Below are 9,412 nucleotides of genomic sequence, written 5' to 3'. Positions count from 1 at the left end.
GCTTTCTGCAGAAGGCCGTTATTGTGCCTGTCTGCCTGCTAACTCGACGGCCAACAGCGCGTTTCTAAGGAAGCAAGTACATTCACGGCACCATGCTCTTCGCCGAATGCGACAACGTCAAGAGTTCTCGTTCCACTACGATAGCGCGACGCATTACAAATATTCGCCTGTGGCCGAGGAGAAGCATACTTACCTGGCGTAGAGGATACCGTGATCATGAAGGCGGTTCCTCCGGGGTGAGGCTTGTCCATTGCACTTCGGTCGAGCTGACCCCCGCGATTACTCCAAATGCGAGTAACTCGGGCGCATAATTTTTGGTAGTCGGGACTGCGTTCGCGCTGTCCCGGTGCTAATCTCCATTACAATCAAAGCTTCTCCTCGTGTCTGACGATAAGCACTGACCGTGAGTAATTTGCCAGCTTCTCATAACCGACTAGAAGTGACAAAATACACTAGGAAACGGCGTCCAGAGCCAGCGCACTGCTCTTTAACCGCGTGGCACGCGCGCTCGTAATAGCAGCGGCAGCCGCGAGATGGCTCAGGCCATCTAACTTGGCTATGATTTCCGTATTAACGGTCGAACGGCCCCTTTTAGCATTCTCTGTCCATGAACGGATTGCGCGCCAAACGTTATTCGACGGCGCGGCATTCCCTGCAAGCACAGTAACTGCTGTGGCGCGAGCGGGCGTACAGGGGCCATCGGCCAGCCGAACGCTTTGGCGCCTGTGGCATGGTACATGAGGGGCCGGAAGCAAGCGTCTAGCGTAGCGTCTCGAGACTTGCAGACTTGCGGCACTTGAGGAGCTTGTGGGGACGTGAATCGAAGGAAATAACATGACGAGCTGCACCGAAAACGAGAAACATATAGATTCTAGCCAACAGCGCCCTGTGCTCCCAGACGGCCACCCATCCAAGCCCAACCTCGGTGATCGGACGAGAACCGGCGTATTTGTACCCTTCTCTTACCCCGTTGCCGTTGGCGAGTGAATGCTGCAACGTGTGCCGGCAAGTCAGCTTCGGATCCTCACTCAACTTCCACACACAGTGAATATCTTCCTGGCCACGACAGTTTCCCGCCGCAGTTGGCGTCTACCTGCTCTAAGGAATGGCCTTTCGTCGCAGTGGTTGTGTTTCATCTGACAACTTTGCAGGCAACCTAAAATAACGCTTGGAAATGAGCAATTAAAGCACGAGGAGGACTGAAAACTGCCGCAAGAAATTATTAAGCTCGGTTTCGATTGCAACAATTCCAATGAAATTCTCACGTACACTAATTGCAGAGGTAGGTAGGATTAAATAAATTCGTTGTTGAATCACTACATTCGGAAAAAAAAAAAAAAACACACACACTTTATTGTTTAATATCATTTCTTTACACTTCAAAACTGTCACTACTTCAAAAACAAGCAATTTAATTTATCCTTACTTACTCCATGTCCAAGCAAAGAGACAGAGAGAGGTAAATGTAATGCCCGCAGCAGTTTCAAATGTTTGCACATATAAAACTACTCATAGCGTCACCATAGTCATAAGATATTAATCATTTATGAAATGCCGCAAAATTAATCTGCAGCAAGCTGTGTTGCCATTAGGTGGCAATGGCATTGTTTTCACAGTGCTACCTAGTAGTGGTGCAGCCTAAACGAATTAATTACTTCCCCTAAACTTTTCCATCTAGCTTAAATAATGAAGCATTATTTTTCTCATACACTTTCATATGCGTGAAGGAAATATCTCCACATTCTGAATTAAAGAGAACACAAATTTCGTTCGAGCTTTCCAGATCGTGCTCGAGATGAACAGAAAGAAGAAGTGTTACCTTACCTTCAAGTGTCTTCTGTTCCATCAGCGTCCAATGGGGTAAGTTGCAGTTTTTGCTCATTATTGTCTTTCCTTAAGAGCCTGCTGACGTGATGTTTGTCCCTCGTGTACAACACCCACGAGTGCATACAGCTTCCTTAGAACATCTGATAGTCAGAGCCTGGTCCTTCGGTTGCTCAGCGACAGACAAGGGCGATTGACAATGCTGCCGTATTTCCTAGCACTAAGGGCTCCCACGGAGGGAGCAAAGGTAAGAGCAATAATTGATTTTGTGGCTTGCACTGTGGCTGGAAGAAACAGTCATTCAGCAAATCTCATTTGCCGTTTTTTGACACCGGCCGAGAAAGAGGGCGACTTTCAGGCGGAGAGGGTGGCTCGAAGGCGGTAACCCCGACATGGCCCGCCATCTCCCGGAGGGTGCAGTAACTTAACCCCAGCAACGGCCGGCGCCGCGAGTCGCGATGTCTTCCGCACGAAAAATGCATCGCTTTCTGCAGAAGGCCGTTATTGTGCCTGTCTGCCTGCTAACTCGACGGCCAACAGCGCGTTTCTAAGGAAGCAAGTACATTCACGGCACCATGCTCTTCGCCGAATGCGACAACGTCAAGAGTTCTCGTTCCACTACGATAGCGCGACGCATTACAAATATTCGCCTGTGGCCGAGGAGAAGCATACTTACCTGGCGTAGAGGATACCGTGATCATGAAGGCGGTTCCTCCGGGGTGAGGCTTGTCCATTGCACTTCGGTCGAGCTGACCCCCGCGATTACTCCAAATGCGAGTAACTCGGGCGCATAATTTTTGGTAGTCGGGACTGCGTTCGCGCTGTCCCGGTGCTAATCTCCATTACAATCAAAGCTTCTCCTCGTGTCTGACGATAAGCACTGACCGTGAGTAATTTGCCAGCTTCTCATAACCGACTAGAAGTGACAAAATACACTAGGAAACGGCGTCCAGAGCCAGCGCACTGCTCTTTAACCGCGTGGCACGCGCGCTCGTAATAGCAGCGGCAGCCGCGAGATGGCTCAGGCCATCTAACTTGGCTATGATTTCCGTATTAACGGTCGAACGGCCCCTTTTAGCATTCTCTGTCCATGAACGGATTGCGCGCCAAACGTTATTCGACGGCGCGGCATTCCCTGCAAGCACAGTAACTGCTGTGGCGCGAGCGGGCGTACAGGGGCCATCGGCCAGCCGAACGCTTTGGCGCCTGTGGCATGGTACATGAGGGGCCGGAAGCAAGCGTCTAGCGTAGCGTCTCGAGACTTGCAGACTTGCGGCACTTGAGGAGCTTGTGGGGACGTGAATCGAAGGAAATAACATGACGAGCTGCACCGAAAACGAGAAACATATAGATTCTAGCCAACAGCGCCCTGTGCTCCCAGACGGCCACCCATCCAAGCCCAACCTCGGTGATCGGACGAGAACCGGCGTATTTGTACCCTTCTCTTACCCCGTTGCCGTTGGCGAGTGAATGCTGCAACGTGTGCCGGCAAGTCAGCTTCGGATCCTCACTCAACTTCCACACACAGTGAATATCTTCCTGGCCACGACAGTTTCCCGCCGCAGTTGGCGTCTACCTGCTCTAAGGAATGGCCTTTCGTCGCAGTGGTTGTGTTTCATCTGACAACTTTGCAGGCAACCTAAAATAACGCTTGGAAATGAGCAATTAAAGCACGAGGAGGACTGAAAACTGCCGCAAGAAATTATTAAGCTCGGTTTCGATTGCAACAATTCCAATGAAATTCTCACGTACACTAATTGCAGAGGTAGGTAGGATTAAATAAATTCGTTGTTGAATCACTACATTCGGAAAAAAAAAAAAAACACACACACTTTATTGTTTAATATCATTTCTTTACACTTCAAAACTGTCACTACTTCAAAAACAAGCAATTTAATTTATCCTTACTTACTCCATGTCCAAGCAAAGAGACAGAGAGAGGTAAATGTAATGCCCGCAGCAGTTTCAAATGTTTGCACATATAAAACTACTCATAGCGTCACCATAGTCATAAGATATTAATCATTTATGAAATGCCGCAAAATTAATCTGCAGCAAGCTGTGTTGCCATTAGGTGGCAATGGCATTGTTTTCACAGTGCTACCTAGTAGTGGTGCAGCCTAAACGAATTAATTACTTCCCCTAAACTTTTCCATCTAGCTTAAATAATGAAGCATTATTTTTCTCATACACTTTCATATGCGTGAAGGAAATATCTCCACATTCTGAATTAAAGAGAACACAAATTTCGTTCGAGCTTTCCAGATCGTGCTCGAGATGAACAGAAAGAAGAAGTGTTACCTTACCTTCAAGTGTCTTCTGTTCCATCAGCGTCCAATGGGGTAAGTTGCAGTTTTTGCTCATTATTGTCTTTCCTTAAGAGCCTGCTGACGTGATGTTTGTCCCTCGTGTACAACACCCACGAGTGCATACAGCTTCCTTAGAACATCTGATAGTCAGAGCCTGGTCCTTCGGTTGCTCAGCGACAGACAAGGGCGATTGACAATGCTGCCGTATTTCCTAGCACTAAGGGCTCCCACGGAGGGAGCAAAGGTAAGAGCAATAATTGATTTTGTGGCTTGCACTGTGGCTGGAAGAAACAGTCATTCAGCAAATCTCATTTGCCGTTTTTTGACACCGGCCGAGAAAGAGGGCGACTTTCAGGCGGAGAGGGTGGCTCGAAGGCGGTAACCCCGACATGGCCCGCCATCTCCCGGAGGGTGCAGTAACTTAACCCCAGCAACGGCCGGCGCCGCGAGTCGCGATGTCTTCCGCACGAAAAATGCATCGCTTTCTGCAGAAGGCCGTTATTGTGCCTGTCTGCCTGCTAACTCGACGGCCAACAGCGCGTTTCTAAGGAAGCAAGTACATTCACGGCACCATGCTCTTCGCCGAATGCGACAACGTCAAGAGTTCTCGTTCCACTACGATAGCGCGACGCATTACAAATATTCGCCTGTGGCCGAGGAGAAGCATACTTACCTGGCGTAGAGGATACCGTGATCATGAAGGCGGTTCCTCCGGGGTGAGGCTTGTCCATTGCACTTCGGTCGAGCTGACCCCCGCGATTACTCCAAATGCGAGTAACTCGGGCGCATAATTTTTGGTAGTCGGGACTGCGTTCGCGCTGTCCCGGTGCTAATCTCCATTACAATCAAAGCTTCTCCTCGTGTCTGACGATAAGCACTGACCGTGAGTAATTTGCCAGCTTCTCATAACCGACTAGAAGTGACAAAATACACTAGGAAACGGCGTCCAGAGCCAGCGCACTGCTCTTTAACCGCGTGGCACGCGCGCTCGTAATAGCAGCGGCAGCCGCGAGATGGCTCAGGCCATCTAACTTGGCTATGATTTCCGTATTAACGGTCGAACGGCCCCTTTTAGCATTCTCTGTCCATGAACGGATTGCGCGCCAAACGTTATTCGACGGCGCGGCATTCCCTGCAAGCACAGTAACTGCTGTGGCGCGAGCGGGCGTACAGGGGCCATCGGCCAGCCGAACGCTTTGGCGCCTGTGGCATGGTACATGAGGGGCCGGAAGCAAGCGTCTAGCGTAGCGTCTCGAGACTTGCAGACTTGCGGCACTTGAGGAGCTTGTGGGGACGTGAATCGAAGGAAATAACATGACGAGCTGCACCGAAAACGAGAAACATATAGATTCTAGCCAACAGCGCCCTGTGCTCCCAGACGGCCACCCATCCAAGCCCAACCTCGGTGATCGGACGAGAACCGGCGTATTTGTACCCTTCTCTTACCCCGTTGCCGTTGGCGAGTGAATGCTGCAACGTGTGCCGGCAAGTCAGCTTCGGATCCTCACTCAACTTCCACACACAGTGAATATCTTCCTGGCCACGACAGTTTCCCGCCGCAGTTGGCGTCTACCTGCTCTAAGGAATGGCCTTTCGTCGCAGTGGTTGTGTTTCATCTGACAACTTTGCAGGCAACCTAAAATAACGCTTGGAAATGAGCAATTAAAGCACGAGGAGGACTGAAAACTGCCGCAAGAAATTATTAAGCTCGGTTTCGATTGCAACAATTCCAATGAAATTCTCACGTACACTAATTGCAGAGGTAGGTAGGATTAAATAAATTCGTTGTTGAATCACTACATTCGGAAAAAAAAAAAAAAACACACACACTTTATTGTTTAATATCATTTCTTTACACTTCAAAACTGTCACTACTTCAAAAACAAGCAATTTAATTTATCCTTACTTACTCCATGTCCAAGCAAAGAGACAGAGAGAGGTAAATGTAATGCCCGCAGCAGTTTCAAATGTTTGCACATATAAAACTACTCATAGCGTCACCATAGTCATAAGATATTAATCATTTATGAAATGCCGCAAAATTAATCTGCAGCAAGCTGTGTTGCCATTAGGTGGCAATGGCATTGTTTTCACAGTGCTACCTAGTAGTGGTGCAGCCTAAACGAATTAATTACTTCCCCTAAACTTTTCCATCTAGCTTAAATAATGAAGCATTATTTTTCTCATACACTTTCATATGCGTGAAGGAAATATCTCCACATTCTGAATTAAAGAGAACACAAATTTCGTTCGAGCTTTCCAGATCGTGCTCGAGATGAACAGAAAGAAGAAGTGTTACCTTACCTTCAAGTGTCTTCTGTTCCATCAGCGTCCAATGGGGTAAGTTGCAGTTTTTGCTCATTATTGTCTTTCCTTAAGAGCCTGCTGACGTGATGTTTGTCCCTCGTGTACAACACCCACGAGTGCATACAGCTTCCTTAGAACATCTGATAGTCAGAGCCTGGTCCTTCGGTTGCTCAGCGACAGACAAGGGCGATTGACAATGCTGCCGTATTTCCTAGCACTAAGGGCTCCCACGGAGGGAGCAAAGGTAAGAGCAATAATTGATTTTGTGGCTTGCACTGTGGCTGGAAGAAACAGTCATTCAGCAAATCTCATTTGCCGTTTTTTGACACCGGCCGAGAAAGAGGGCGACTTTCAGGCGGAGAGGGTGGCTCGAAGGCGGTAACCCCGACATGGCCCGCCATCTCCCGGAGGGTGCAGTAACTTAACCCCAGCAACGGCCGGCGCCGCGAGTCGCGATGTCTTCCGCACGAAAAATGCATCGCTTTCTGCAGAAGGCCGTTATTGTGCCTGTCTGCCTGCTAACTCGACGGCCAACAGCGCGTTTCTAAGGAAGCAAGTACATTCACGGCACCATGCTCTTCGCCGAATGCGACAACGTCAAGAGTTCTCGTTCCACTACGATAGCGCGACGCATTACAAATATTCGCCTGTGGCCGAGGAGAAGCATACTTACCTGGCGTAGAGGATACCGTGATCATGAAGGCGGTTCCTCCGGGGTGAGGCTTGTCCATTGCACTTCGGTCGAGCTGACCCCCGCGATTACTCCAAATGCGAGTAACTCGGGCGCATAATTTTTGGTAGTCGGGACTGCGTTCGCGCTGTCCCGGTGCTAATCTCCATTACAATCAAAGCTTCTCCTCGTGTCTGACGATAAGCACTGACCGTGAGTAATTTGCCAGCTTCTCATAACCGACTAGAAGTGACAAAATACACTAGGAAACGGCGTCCAGAGCCAGCGCACTGCTCTTTAACCGCGTGGCACGCGCGCTCGTAATAGCAGCGGCAGCCGCGAGATGGCTCAGGCCATCTAACTTGGCTATGATTTCCGTATTAACGGTCGAACGGCCCCTTTTAGCATTCTCTGTCCATGAACGGATTGCGCGCCAAACGTTATTCGACGGCGCGGCATTCCCTGCAAGCACAGTAACTGCTGTGGCGCGAGCGGGCGTACAGGGGCCATCGGCCAGCCGAACGCTTTGGCGCCTGTGGCATGGTACATGAGGGGCCGGAAGCAAGCGTCTAGCGTAGCGTCTCGAGACTTGCAGACTTGCGGCACTTGAGGAGCTTGTGGGGACGTGAATCGAAGGAAATAACATGACGAGCTGCACCGAAAACGAGAAACATATAGATTCTAGCCAACAGCGCCCTGTGCTCCCAGACGGCCACCCATCCAAGCCCAACCTCGGTGATCGGACGAGAACCGGCGTATTTGTACCCTTCTCTTACCCCGTTGCCGTTGGCGAGTGAATGCTGCAACGTGTGCCGGCAAGTCAGCTTCGGATCCTCACTCAACTTCCACACACAGTGAATATCTTCCTGGCCACGACAGTTTCCCGCCGCAGTTGGCGTCTACCTGCTCTAAGGAATGGCCTTTCGTCGCAGTGGTTGTGTTTCATCTGACAACTTTGCAGGCAACCTAAAATAACGCTTGGAAATGAGCAATTAAAGCACGAGGAGGACTGAAAACTGCCGCAAGAAATTATTAAGCTCGGTTTCGATTGCAACAATTCCAATGAAATTCTCACGTACACTAATTGCAGAGGTAGGTAGGATTAAATAAATTCGTTGTTGAATCACTACATTCGGAAAAAAAAAAAAAAACACACACACTTTATTGTTTAATATCATTTCTTTACACTTCAAAACTGTCACTACTTCAAAAACAAGCAATTTAATTTATCCTTACTTACTCCATGTCCAAGCAAAGAGACAGAGAGAGGTAAATGTAATGCCCGCAGCAGTTTCAAATGTTTGCACATATAAAACTACTCATAGCGTCACCATAGTCATAAGATATTAATCATTTATGAAATGCCGCAAAATTAATCTGCAGCAAGCTGTGTTGCCATTAGGTGGCAATGGCATTGTTTTCACAGTGCTACCTAGTAGTGGTGCAGCCTAAACGAATTAATTACTTCCCCTAAACTTTTCCATCTAGCTTAAATAATGAAGCATTATTTTTCTCATACACTTTCATATGCGTGAAGGAAATATCTCCACATTCTGAATTAAAGAGAACACAAATTTCGTTCGAGCTTTCCAGATCGTGCTCGAGATGAACAGAAAGAAGAAGTGTTACCTTACCTTCAAGTGTCTTCTGTTCCATCAGCGTCCAATGGGGTAAGTTGCAGTTTTTGCTCATTATTGTCTTTCCTTAAGAGCCTGCTGACGTGATGTTTGTCCCTCGTGTACAACACCCACGAGTGCATACAGCTTCCTTAGAACATCTGATAGTCAGAGCCTGGTCCTTCGGTTGCTCAGCGACAGACAAGGGCGATTGACAATGCTGCCGTATTTCCTAGCACTAAGGGCTCCCACGGAGGGAGCAAAGGTAAGAGCAATAATTGATTTTGTGGCTTGCACTGTGGCTGGAAGAAACAGTCATTCAGCAAATCTCATTTGCCGTTTTTTGACACCGGCCGAGAAAGAGGGCGACTTTCAGGCGGAGAGGGTGGCTCGAAGGCGGTAACCCCGACATGGCCCGCCATCTCCCGGAGGGTGCAGTAACTTAACCCCAGCAACGGCCGGCGCCGCGAGTCGCGATGTCTTCCGCACGAAAAATGCATCGCTTTCTGCAGAAGGCCGTTATTGTGCCTGTCTGCCTGCTAACTCGACGGCCAACAGCGCGTTTCTAAGGAAGCAAGTACATTCACGGCACCATGCTCTTCGCCGAATGCGACAACGTCAAGAGTTCTCGTTCCACTACGATAGCGCGACGCATTACAAATATTCGCCTGTGGCCGAGGAGAAGC

The 9,412-nt window shown here is 48.9% G+C and overlaps 4 non-coding genes across 4 annotated transcripts; all 4 read left to right on the top strand.

The window, feature by feature from the left end:
- Positions 1 to 185: 185 nt before the first annotated feature.
- LOC126126986 (U1 spliceosomal RNA) lies at positions 186 to 348 on the top strand. The gene has a single exon (XR_007526954.1). It is a non-coding gene; the product is annotated as a U1 spliceosomal RNA (small nuclear RNA).
- A 2,144-nt stretch (positions 349 to 2,492) lies between these two features.
- On the top strand, positions 2,493 to 2,655 carry LOC126126985 (U1 spliceosomal RNA). The gene has a single exon (XR_007526953.1). It is a non-coding gene; the product is annotated as a U1 spliceosomal RNA (small nuclear RNA).
- A 2,143-nt stretch (positions 2,656 to 4,798) lies between these two features.
- On the top strand, positions 4,799 to 4,961 carry LOC126126983 (U1 spliceosomal RNA). The gene has a single exon (XR_007526952.1). It is a non-coding gene; the product is annotated as a U1 spliceosomal RNA (small nuclear RNA).
- A 2,144-nt stretch (positions 4,962 to 7,105) lies between these two features.
- On the top strand, positions 7,106 to 7,268 carry LOC126126982 (U1 spliceosomal RNA). The gene has a single exon (XR_007526951.1). It is a non-coding gene; the product is annotated as a U1 spliceosomal RNA (small nuclear RNA).
- The last annotated feature ends 2,144 nt before the right edge of the window (positions 7,269 to 9,412 follow it).

Source organism: Schistocerca cancellata, unplaced genomic scaffold (genome assembly GCF_023864275.1).
Source record: "Schistocerca cancellata isolate TAMUIC-IGC-003103 unplaced genomic scaffold, iqSchCanc2.1 HiC_scaffold_480, whole genome shotgun sequence".
Classification (NCBI taxonomy): Eukaryota; Metazoa; Arthropoda; class Insecta; order Orthoptera; family Acrididae; genus Schistocerca; species Schistocerca cancellata.
The sequence above is the reverse complement of the archived record's forward strand: the minus strand, read 5'-3'. Positions and strand labels throughout refer to the sequence as shown.